The sequence below is a fragment of the Lathyrus oleraceus genome, chromosome 4, assembly GCF_024323335.1.
Source record: "Lathyrus oleraceus cultivar Zhongwan6 chromosome 4, CAAS_Psat_ZW6_1.0, whole genome shotgun sequence".
NCBI classification, from domain to species: domain Eukaryota; kingdom Viridiplantae; phylum Streptophyta; class Magnoliopsida; order Fabales; family Fabaceae; genus Lathyrus; species Lathyrus oleraceus.
The window spans coordinates 435086579-435098403 of NC_066582.1; the positions used below are offsets into that span (position 1 = coordinate 435086579).

Sequence of the window (11825 nt, forward strand, 5' to 3'; positions counted from 1 at the left end):
AAGTGATAATGATTGTGAAATGGCGATTAAATGAAATAGTTTTTTGAATATGAAGTTTGTGAAAGTGGAAGAAATTAATCCAACTTTTTTGGCAAAATAAACTTATTAAGATTTGATTAAATTGATTAATTAAATTAATTAAAATTAATTATTGAAATTATTTAAGTAATTTAAATAATTAAGTTAACTAAATGAAATCCAATTGAGAACCAAACAGATTATTTACATACTTTACAAATCTTACGACCGCTTAATGTTGCTGAAGTGAGAATCATGATGAAATGTTCATAGTAAAGCAAAAAAGCATACATCTAAACAACCGAAATATTAATCATCATAACTTGGCCGAACTTAAAGGCCATGAAATTAAAGAAAGAATTAGCTAGCAAACCATTTTTCCTTACAGAACTTAATCACAGCATAACCAACCACAACAACACAATTTCAACCCAAATTTGAACAATAAATTCAATAATCATAAACATAAAAATCGTGAACCATTGGATGATAGCTTAACTACAACAACCATAACATAGTTGTAAAGTTGGGATTAATGTTTCCTGTTTTTTCTTACTCAATTTGTACAGAAATTAATCAAACCAAAAATTAGAATAAGCCTGTCAAAAATAAAGCTTCAAACTACAAGTCAACAACAGCCAGCAATTATTTCTACAATATCAAAAAAAAGTAAAGCTAAACAAACAAATTTTCAACCTGCAGCAGAATCATATAACAGCAAACCAGGCATTGAGCAACTCAATTTCAAAATCCAATCTTTCAAGAGATGAGAAATTAAAAAAACAGCATCATTAAAAATATAATAGCAATCCCCTATTCTTTTTAATGAACCCGAGCGAATTCCCCATAGTATTCGTTTCACCAAAGCAACACAGTGGTGTACAAGAGAGGAAAAGACATTTCGAAGTGTTACCGTCGTCATGCTGTTGTTGTTGGAGGACGGCAGATGCGGTTTTGATGACGATGTTGAGAGCGATTGAAGCGGCGACGGAGAAGTGAGTGGTTCGTAGCAGAATCACAGGGTAACAACAGCAATCACTTTGAAATCGATCCTCTATCTAACATACCCATGGCTCTAAATCTTCAAACTTTTCCCTGAAAAACAACAAATTACAACAGCAACATATTCCCAACATATCAGTTTAAACAAGAATAAATTTTTTTGACAGGAATGGTAGTGCGAAATGGGTTTGGGGGTTTTGTAAAGGTTCGATGGTGGTGGTGATTCGAAGCGGTTTTGGGTGGATGGAGGAAGACGAAGGTAAGAGGGTTTCGCGGGTGAGATGGAAGGTTGCGTATGGATTTTGAAGGAGGAATGGGTCTCGTATATTAGGCGGCGGCGAGGTTTGGTTGTTGGTGGAGCGCCGAGGGTGAGCGATGAAGAGGGATTCGGAATGAGGGTTTGGTAGGCGGCGGCTGGATTTGGGAGATGATGAATAGTTTTAGGGTTTTTGAGAGTGTGGAGAGATTTGTGAGAATGAGAGAGGTAATCGTGAGAGAGGCCCAGTGAATCGTCAATTCTGAGAGAGAAGGGTCTTTTATCTTTTTTCTTTTTTTGTCGTTTTTTATGAAGAGGGAGAGAGACGTTGGAGTTTGTTAGTAGTGGGGGAGTTAGTGGAATGTGAGTGGATTCAGAGAGTGATAAGTGGGGAATTTGAATTTATTTTATTATTTATTTTTTTTGTTTTTTCTGTACAGGGAATCCAATGTATAATATATACACAATTATTATTACAAATCCTAAAAAACTAATTAATATCTTAAGACTCTAAATATCATTTTTTTTTTAAAAACTAACTAATAACTTTTAAACTAACTACTATTTAGAAATTAACTAATAAAAAACTAATTACTATTTAGAAATTAATATTAAAAAAGCTAACTAATATATTTTTTTTTAAAAAACTAACTAATTATTTTAATTTAAATAATACAATAAAGTAAAAACTAACTAAAAACTAATTAATATTTTAAAAGAACTAACTAACTTAATTAAGTAACTAAAAAAATCAACTAACATTTAATTAAAATAGCTAATATTTAAAACTAACTAAAATTTAAATATTTGACCAATTAAAAAATAGAAATCGAGTAAAAAAAGGAACTGGTCACACTAAAATTGTCAAGACAAAACATACTTATTAAAAATACAGTATTTCCTCAAATTTTGACAATTCAACCGATTTTTCTGTATTCTCAAATAAATTCATTCTGACTGACATTTCAGGTGTTATTCGTGATGCAATGTATGTCATGGTATGTATATGATGCAAATTAAAAAATAAAGTCAGGTTTACAAAAATTTAAATATGCCCGGACAAAATTGGGGTATGACAGTTGCCCCTATTTAATTACCTTGAACCAGAAAGTATGAAAGACAGCAGTCTTCGTACATTCATGGTGGAAGATAATTAAATACAAAAAAGACCCAAATTTTGTCCTTTGGAATGCAATGGAGAAAATGCAAAAAAGAAAATGCAGTGAGAAATACAGTAAGAAAAGTTATTAGAAGGTAAAATGAAACAGTCAAGACTCTCTGGAAATCGTCAGAACAGTATCTTGGATGTCATAATCGAGATATTCCAATAATGGAATGATACCTCAACTGTATCTAAGACTTTCTGATAATTAGCAGAACGGTGTCTTGATTTGAACACACGAGATTCTCTGAGGATCAACGAAGCAGTACCTTATATGATATAATTGAGATATTCCGACAAGGGAATGATACCTCAACCGTATCTAAGATTCTCCAAGGATACCTAGAGCAGTATCTCAAAAGAAAAACTAGAATGAGACTCCTCATATTGATGAGACAGCATCTCAAACAGCGAAAGATGAGATTCTCTGTATCGAGTCGAAGCAGCATCTCATATGATAGAATTAAGATATTCCGAACAATGGAATGATACCTTAATTGAATCTGAGACTCTTCGAGGATACTAGAGCAGTATCTCAAAAGAAAAAACTAGAATGAGACTCCTCATATTGATGAGACAGCATCTCAGACATCAAAAGATGAGATTCTCTGTATCGAGTCGAAGCAGCATCTCATATGATCGAATCAAGATATTCCGAACAATGGAATGATACCTTAATTGAATCTGAGACTCTTCGAGGATACTAGAGCAGTATCTCAAAAGAAAAAAAAAACTAGAATGAGACTCCTCATATTGATGAAACAGCATCTCAGACAGCAAAAGATGAGATTCTCTGTATCGAGTCGAAGCAGCATCTCATATGATAGAATTAAGATATTCCGAACAAGGGAATGATACCTTAATTGAATCTGAGACTCTCCGAGGATACTAGAGCAGTATCTCAAAAGAAAGACTAGAATGAGACTCCTCATATTGATGAGACAGCATCTCAAACAGTAACGAAAACGAGATTCTCCATATAAATGAAGTAATATTTTAAAGAATGAATGTCTGTTGGGGGATATTTTTAGAAAAGATTCCTTTTGGAGGAGATTTACTATAAATGCTCTGCAGTGGAAAAGCTCATAAGAGACTTTTTAGGGTAACCTCTGCTTGGGGAGCAATGATAGCAAAGATGTTAGGGAATATCATTATCAATCACAAAGTTGAAGAATGACTGGCTGGGAAATAATTCCACGAGCACATGCAAGATAATAACTCTATTGAATTAAATGAGGAAAGTCCGGGATACATATGGACGACCCTGGACCTTGATATTTATTGTTTGTATGATGTTCCACTTTGGGTGACAATGCCATGCATGAGATGATGCGTTAGATGCATGAAGGGATGCAGTTGCTGGGGATATTTAGGATACGTATGTATGAATGCGAGTAATTTTGTTCATTTTTTATGAAATTTTTGTTTTGACATGCGTGCTTATGCATGGGTATGCTGATGATTGATAGGATTGTGTTTGATGAATCTTCATGTTTGGCAGGAAAATTATGTATGAAATGATGCATGTGATGCATGTGGGAATGCAATTGGGTAATTGGATGTTTTTGTAGGGTTTTATTCTGGATTGCCAATGAGGTTGGACTTTTAAATGGGAATTGCCAGATGAGAACTGGTGAAGAAGATGAAATGTCAGACGAGACTGACTTTGTTTTTTGTTTGTCAGACGGGAACTGACTTTTAAAGTGGGCTACCAGACGAGAACTGGTTACGAAAAATAGACTACCAGACGAGAACTGGTATTGAAATAAGCGAACTACCAGACGAGAACTGGTATTAAGAGATAATTTACCAGACGAGAACTGGTATTTGGCAAATGATTTTTGATATAGTTCGCCAGACGGGAACTGGACTTTGGAATAAGTTGCCAGACGAGAACTGGACTTTGAAATAAATTGCCAGACGGGAACTGGACTTTGGAATAAGGTTTGCCAGATGGGAACTGGACTTTGAAATGAATGCTAAACGAGAATTAGACTTTGAAAAGGTTTGCCAGACGGGAACTGGACTTTGAATTGAATGCTAAACGAGAATTAGACTTTGAAAAGGTTTGCCAGACGGGAACTGGACTTTGAATTGCCAAGTGATGTTGGGCTTTGGTGTCAGATTATGTGTTTCAAGGCTTTTTGATGTCAGGTTCAATGTTATGGGGTTAGGCCCGATAAATGATATGATATGCATGGCTTTATGTTAGAGCAGAGCGACATGACTAATGCATGAGGATGATTTATGCAATGATTTGCAGGTTTTCAAAATGCCCCTGCGTGGGTATTGGAAGAGAAGGTTCTTTGCAGAAAGGCTTCTGTCTGCCAAGAGGTTATTGGATGGGGGTGATGGCATGATTCCCGACACTCATCTTGAACTCTGCAGTTGATGACGTGTGAAAAAGCTTGCGCTTGAACAGTTTGAAGTCAGGGAGATGACTTGCTCCTGTATGGCTCAACTTGCCCCAATGTGATGGGTCTATGCAAAATGTTTACCTCGAAAGGATTTTGAAAGCAATTGTACCATAATTTGGAGATGGATTGCCCCAGAATTTTGATCCATGAAAGGATTTATCTTTGGTTAACCGACTCTTGGAGTGGTTGAATTTTCTGTGCTCTTGAGGTAGCTTGCCCTGGTATGAGCGTTGAAGCGACTTAACTCACCCTGACTGAATATTGGAGAGATTTTCCCCTTAGCCAACAGAACCTCTAGGTGATCTGCCCCTAGTTAATAGAGTCCTGAGATGATTTGCTCTGGATCAACTAATTCTCAAAATGACTTGCCCCTGATTAACAGATGTTTGGAGGCTGTTTCAGGCTTACTGATTCTTGGAGTAATCTTTCTCCGATCAACTGCTGTTTTTGGGTGGCATGCCCCTGATTCATGGGTTATGAGGTAGTCTTGATTCGGGTCAGCACCAACGAATGTTCAAGCTCCTCTGATTGTTCCTTATTGTTGGGATTTCCCTGACGTCAAGTACTGACTTGCAATTAAAATTGTTTGTTCAGAAATGGTAATTTTAATGCGATACTTATGCAAGTTTTGAAAAATCATTTATTTGAACGATGTGATAGTGTGTGGCGAATGGACCATGAGTCCAAGCGCAATGTTGGTTTAACAATATGAAAGATACAGCAAGAAGATTATATCAAAGTAGATGGTTAGCAAAACTTTAGGAGTCAGTTTACACAACTTTGATGTAGTATGCTTTCAGAATAAACCCTGCTTCAATTAGGTCTTTTATGGGTTGTAACGTGGTCTGGTTCATGGTTATCGAAACAAAGGATATGAGGCTCAAAATTATTTTTGTACCCACCCTTCTTCTTGATAAACTCCAATCCTACGCTCAGTTAATTCAACATACACATTCATCTTTTTTGAAGGTGTAAGGATAAAGATAGTGGTTCAAGGTCTCTTGAAATGGCAGCCACCTTATTTCGTTTTTTTGAATGTCAGTGACCCTTTGATTTCGGTATGGTGGTCACTGAATCTTGTTTTGTTTTGTTAAGGGTTTTCGTGACCTCTTTTGATTTCTTGATCCCTAACTTTTGCGTGGGCCGCTTTTTGAAGCTTTAGTCCACCAGGATTGCCCTGATTTTTGCCTAAGTCGCCTCTTGGGTGTTCGACTTAGCGGGCTTTTCTTTGATTTTATTTTTGATAGGTTGTGACTGCCAAGTCAATGGTCATTGAAGAACAACCACCACAACTTTTTGGATTTTTCAAGGTCCCTTCGACACTTTAGAATGTGTGCGAAGAGTGTCCTGTAGTTGATCCACAAACGGGATATTTCATCTTTTAATTTGAATGCATAGTCAGATTAACTGAACACTACCCTTCCCCAGGTTAAACATAAGGGTTTGTAGATCCGAAAGAAACTCCTACTTCTAGGCTCGAAGTGGTTGACTATGGATTAACTCCTTATCTCTCCAGTGTTTGGGGATTTGAAACAATGCCTGTACATCATCAGCAGGATCTCATCTGAAAGCATACAGTCAGCAATTATGGGTATTTTATTTTCGTCATCCTCCCTCCAATATTGCTAAAACAACAGTTTGATAAAGAAGGTGAGGTAAAGAGCATGGATGTTTTTTGTTTATAAGAGAAGAAAAATGAGCGAATGCGAGATAATTTGTTCAAAACACGCGTCGTTACCTCATTAATATTACCATTAAAGACAACAAATTTTTTTAAAAAACAGGTAGCATTTAATCAAAGAAATCACAAATGCAATGATAAAAAATGGCCAAAGATTGCCAATGTTGGGGATGTCTTTTTGCATGAGCCATTGGCACTTAGAAGGAACTTCATGAAGTCTTCGGACTCATTCAGACGAGAGGTTGACGTGCACCAACAGATTTCCGTCTGGAAAGGATATGTACTTTTTGTCAATCAACTGTTGAACCTTGGCTTTGAAAGCGTTGCAGTCTTCAGTCGAGTGCCCTATTGACCCGGCATGATATCCACATTGCACATCAGGGTCATATCCAGGTGGGTATGGTTCTGGCAATGGCCTAAGAGACTTGGGATCCACCAATGAACTTTGAATCAGATATGGCAGAAGTTGACTGTATGACATATGAATTGGATCGAGAGGAGCATTCCTTCTTTCCAGATTGTTTCGAGGCCTAGATTGGTTTGAAGGCTGATTTTGATATCCTCGACCACGAGATCGTTGATTTGCGTTAGGAGCAGACCATGGTTGCTGGTATGGTACTCTCGGCGTTGCTGGTTGCCTGACATCTATTATGACTGCATTGGTTTCATCCTCTTCTTCCTTTTGGGAATTGCTGAGGGATTCTGTCTCACTAGCTTGGCTACTCGAGGTGCCTTGGATTCTTCCGCTTTTGAGGGCACTCTCGATGCGTTCTCCAATTGTCACTAAGTGGGCGAAGTCTGATAATGCATTGCCTACCATCCTTTCAAAGTAAGGACTCTGCAAGGTATCCATAAACAAGTCAACCAATTCCTTATCCAAGAGTGGTGGTTGCACCTGGACTGCCAATTCTCTCCATCGTTGTGCATATCCTTTGAAAGATTCGTCGCTCTTTTGGGATAAGCTTTGTAGCTGCCTTCGGTCTGGAGCCATGTCCAAGTTGTAGTTGTACTGCTTCAAAAAAGCATTGGCTAAGTCTTCCCATGACTGAATATGGCTTCTTTTCAATTTCATATACCAGCTCAATGATGCTCCAATCAAACTGTCTTGAAAACAGTGAATCATCAGTTTGTCATTGTGAGTATGTGATGCCATTTTTCGGAAAAACATCACCAAATGGTGCCTTGGACAACTATCCCCTTTATACTTCTCGAAGTTGGGTAATTTGAATTTCGGGGGGATTATTAGGCCTGGTACTAAGCACATATCAAGCCTAAAATTGTCATTCACATCCATTGCTCGGACTCTCTCCTCAAGAGCATGAAGCCTTTCAACATCAGGATTGGTCAATGGCAACAACTGGGATTGAGTAGGAATGTTCACTTGTGGAGGATTATAGTCATACAGAGGGTCATACATTGGGTTGGTGATTACAGTAAAGCCTGATGAGGAACCAACATTCTCTGTGACACCATGTTGAAAATTGTTCTTTGATTGGGCTAGCCTAGCCTCCAACATCTGGTCTATCTTTCCTTTCATGTTGTTCATATCCATTTTCAACTCAACTTGATTATGTTCTCAGTGCTCCCTTGTCTTTTAATAGCTGTCAAAGGTTCAGTACGAGTGTCAGGAAATCAGCCTGCTGGTAATTGGCAAAAGGACGGGATGAGTTTTTTTGTATTGGAAAATGATATGCAATCCATGTTGATGAAATGCGAATGCATGAAATTTTATATTTGTATGCAAAGAAAATGTAATGCAGGTATAATTAGGATCCAGGATATTACGAGTATCATATGGTACACCCTATAAAGAGGTTCTATGTTCTGTACCCCACACACAAAGGATGGCTCCTAAGGTTATCCATTTTCATGATAAGAACTTAGAGTCATGGACCAAGTTCAGTCTTCCATCGCAATAATGGGCTAGCCACATTGAAATGGAAGTTCTGAATCGGTCTATTCTAAGTGGGATCCTCGTATTGTACGAACAGGGTGTACACCCTTCGGTTCAATACTACACGATCGCCAATCATGAAGACGGACTTCAGTTTAAGATGAGGTTCCCAGAGTCATGGACCATGTTCAACGTTTCCTCGCAATGATGGGCTAGCCATATTATGATGGAAACCCTGAACAGATCTACTCTAGGTGGAGTTTTCGTATTGTCCCAATGAGGTGTACACCCCTCGGTTCAACACTACACAACTCCGGGTTCTAAGTTCTTCTCAAAGCTCGGGTAGGGAGCTTATCTCACAACATGTATCAAGCACCATAGATCACCCAATATAATAGTAGGATAAATCATATAGCCTAAATAATACAGCAAGATATAAAGAAGCAATAAGGAAGAAAATAATATTTTAACATTCATAGCAATTTGAACTAAATTAGGCTTGACTCTCTCTAGCTTGGAGCTAATGTCCCCAGCAGAGTCGCCATCTGTCGCACCTCGAAAAATGCGATTCCTCGCGATGGTCGCGGAAAAATTTAGTTCGAACAGAGTCGCCACCGAACTTTATTTATCCCAATGAAGGAATAGGAAAATATCGATAAAACCTTTTAAAAAATGAGAATAATGGTCGTCGCAACCATATTCGGGTTCGGGAGTCGATTACGTAAGGGGAAGGTATTAGCACCCCTCACGTCCGTTGTACTCAACGGGAACCTTTTAGTCTAATTTGCTATTTGAATGTTAGTTGATTGTTATCCGCTTTCTTCGAGTAATTTAAAATTGATAATAAATATGGATGAAGACCTCAGGAGGGAAAAGGGGAGGTTTTTTTATTAGTGTGCTCGCGAAGATACAGCAATCTCCTGCCTACGTATCCTTATGGTATAATAAGGAAATCAGAGCATTCGTAGTTCGGGGAACTACGGTTTTGGTGTGTTTTGTTTGATGAACGACTGTGTAGGTCGGCGTTCTAACGGCTAAACGCTGGCTTGTCTACTCTCGGCGGAGGCTTAAGCACTGGTTTGTTGTGCGCATTAGAAAGGATTAACAGTGTTCTTTTGAAAAGAAATTTTAGGTTGTAGGTCGCACGGGGGCGAGACATTAGTTTGATTTGTGAAGGTGTTTTGAATTTATCGATTGGTTTTGATTCGATGACGAAGATTCGAGCAATGTGGCGTACGCCAATTATTCGAATAATCGAGAGATAATGAAGCGGATGCTCACTATTCTCCTTTTCATTCAAAGATTAATTATTAAAAAAATGGCTTTTAAAATCAATAAATAATTTGGAGGAGTGATTTTAATCTCATAGAATTTTTACAGTTTAAATTGAATGACGAAGATCCGAGCAATATGGCGTACGCCAATTATTCGAATAATCGAGAGATAATAAAGCGGAAGCTTACTATTCTCCTTTTCATTCAAAGATTGGAATTAAAGAGATTTGGGAATTTATAGAAATGATTTGAAATATTATGATTTTATTTGAAATTGTGTGATTTAAGATTTAATCGGATGACAAGAACTCGCGCAATATGGCGTACGCCAATTATTCGAGTAATTGAGAAATAGTAAGGCGTACGCCTCCTATCTCCTTTTCATTCTAAGTTTATGTTTGGAAAATTCTTTAGAAAATGATTTGAATTTGAAAATTAGATTTAATTTAGAGAAAGTGGTTTGAGTGGTATAATTTGAAGTGAAGGTTGAAGTTTTTTAGAAATGATTTGAAAAGGTGGAATTATTTTTAATCGGATGACAAAAACTCGCGCAATATGGCGTACGCCAATTATTCGAGTTCTTGAGAAATAGTGAAGCGTACGCTTCCTATTTCCTTTTCATCCCAAGTTTTTTTGTTTAATAGAAAATGATTTTGAAATTGAATGGTTTGGAGAAAATGATTTGAGTTTGTGTTTATTTTGAAAAAAGAAGGTTGGCTTGTGTTGGATGATGAAATGAAATTGGAAGTGATAATGATTGTGAAATGGCGATTAAATGAAATAGTTTTTTGAATATGAAGTTTGTGAAAGTGGAAGAAATTAATCCAACTTTTTTGGCAAAATAAACTTATTAAGATTTGATTAAATTGATTAATTAAATTAATTAAAATTAATTATTGAAATTATTTAAGTAATTTAAATAATTAAGTTAACTAAATGAAATCCAATTGAGAACCAAACAGATTATTTACATACTTTACAAATCTTACGACCGCTTAATGTTGCTGAAGTGAGAATCATGATGAAATGTTCATAGTAAAGCAAAAAAGCATACATCTAAACAACCGAAATATTAATCATCATAACTTGGCCGAACTTAAAGGCCATGAAATTAAAGAAAGAATTAGCTAGCAAACCATTTTTCCTTACAGAACTTAATCACAGCATAACCAACCACAACAACACAATTTCAACCCAAATTTGAACAATAAATTCAATAATCATAAACATAAAAATCGTGAACCATTGGATGATAGCTTAACTACAACAACCATAACATAGTTGTAAAGTTGGGATTAATGTTTCCTGTTTTTTCTTACTCAATTTGTACAGAAATTAATCAAACCAAAAATTAGAATAAGCCTGTCAAAAATAAAGCTTCAAACTACAAGTCAACAACAGCCAGCAATTATTTCTACAATATCAAAAAAAAGTAAAGCTAAACAAACAAATTTTCAACCTGCAGCAGAATCATATAACAGCAAACCAGGCATTGAGCAACTCAATTTCAAAATCCAATCTTTCAAGAGATGAGAAATTAAAAAAACAGCATCATTAAAAATATAATAGCAATCCCCTATTCTTTTTAATGAACCCGAGCGAATTCCCCATAGTATTCGTTTCACCAAAGCAACACAGTGGTGTACAAGAGAGGAAAAGACATTTCGAAGTGTTACCGTCGTCATGCTGTTGTTGTTGGAGGACGGCAGATGCGGTTTTGATGACGATGTTGAGAGCGATTGAAGCGGCGACGGAGAAGTGAGTGGTTCGTAGCAGAATCACAGGGTAACAACAGCAATCACTTTGAAATCGATCCTCTATCTAACATACCCATGGCTCTAAATCTTCAAACTTTTCCCTGAAAAACAACAAATTACAACAGCAACATATTCCCAACATATCAGTTTAAACAAGAATAAATTTTTTTGACAGGAATGGTAGTGCGAAATGGGTTTGGGGGTTTTGTAAAGGTTCGATGGTGGTGGTGATTCGAAGCGGTTTTGGGTGGATGGAGGAAGACGAAGGTAAGAGGGTTTCGCGGGTGAGATGGAAGGTTGCGTATGGATTTTGAAGGAGGAATGGGTCTCGTATATTAGGCGGCGGCGAGGTTTGGTTGTTGGT

General features: G+C 37.0%; 1 long non-coding RNA gene across 1 annotated transcript; it reads left to right on the plus strand.

Moving 5' to 3' along the window:
• The first annotated feature begins 253 nt into the window (after positions 1-253).
• Positions 254-11555, plus strand: LOC127075918 (uncharacterized). The gene is made up of 2 exons (XR_007786701.1): positions 254-687; positions 11138-11555. It is a non-coding gene; the product is annotated as an uncharacterized LOC127075918 (long non-coding RNA).
• Positions 11556-11825: the final 270 nt, after the last annotated feature.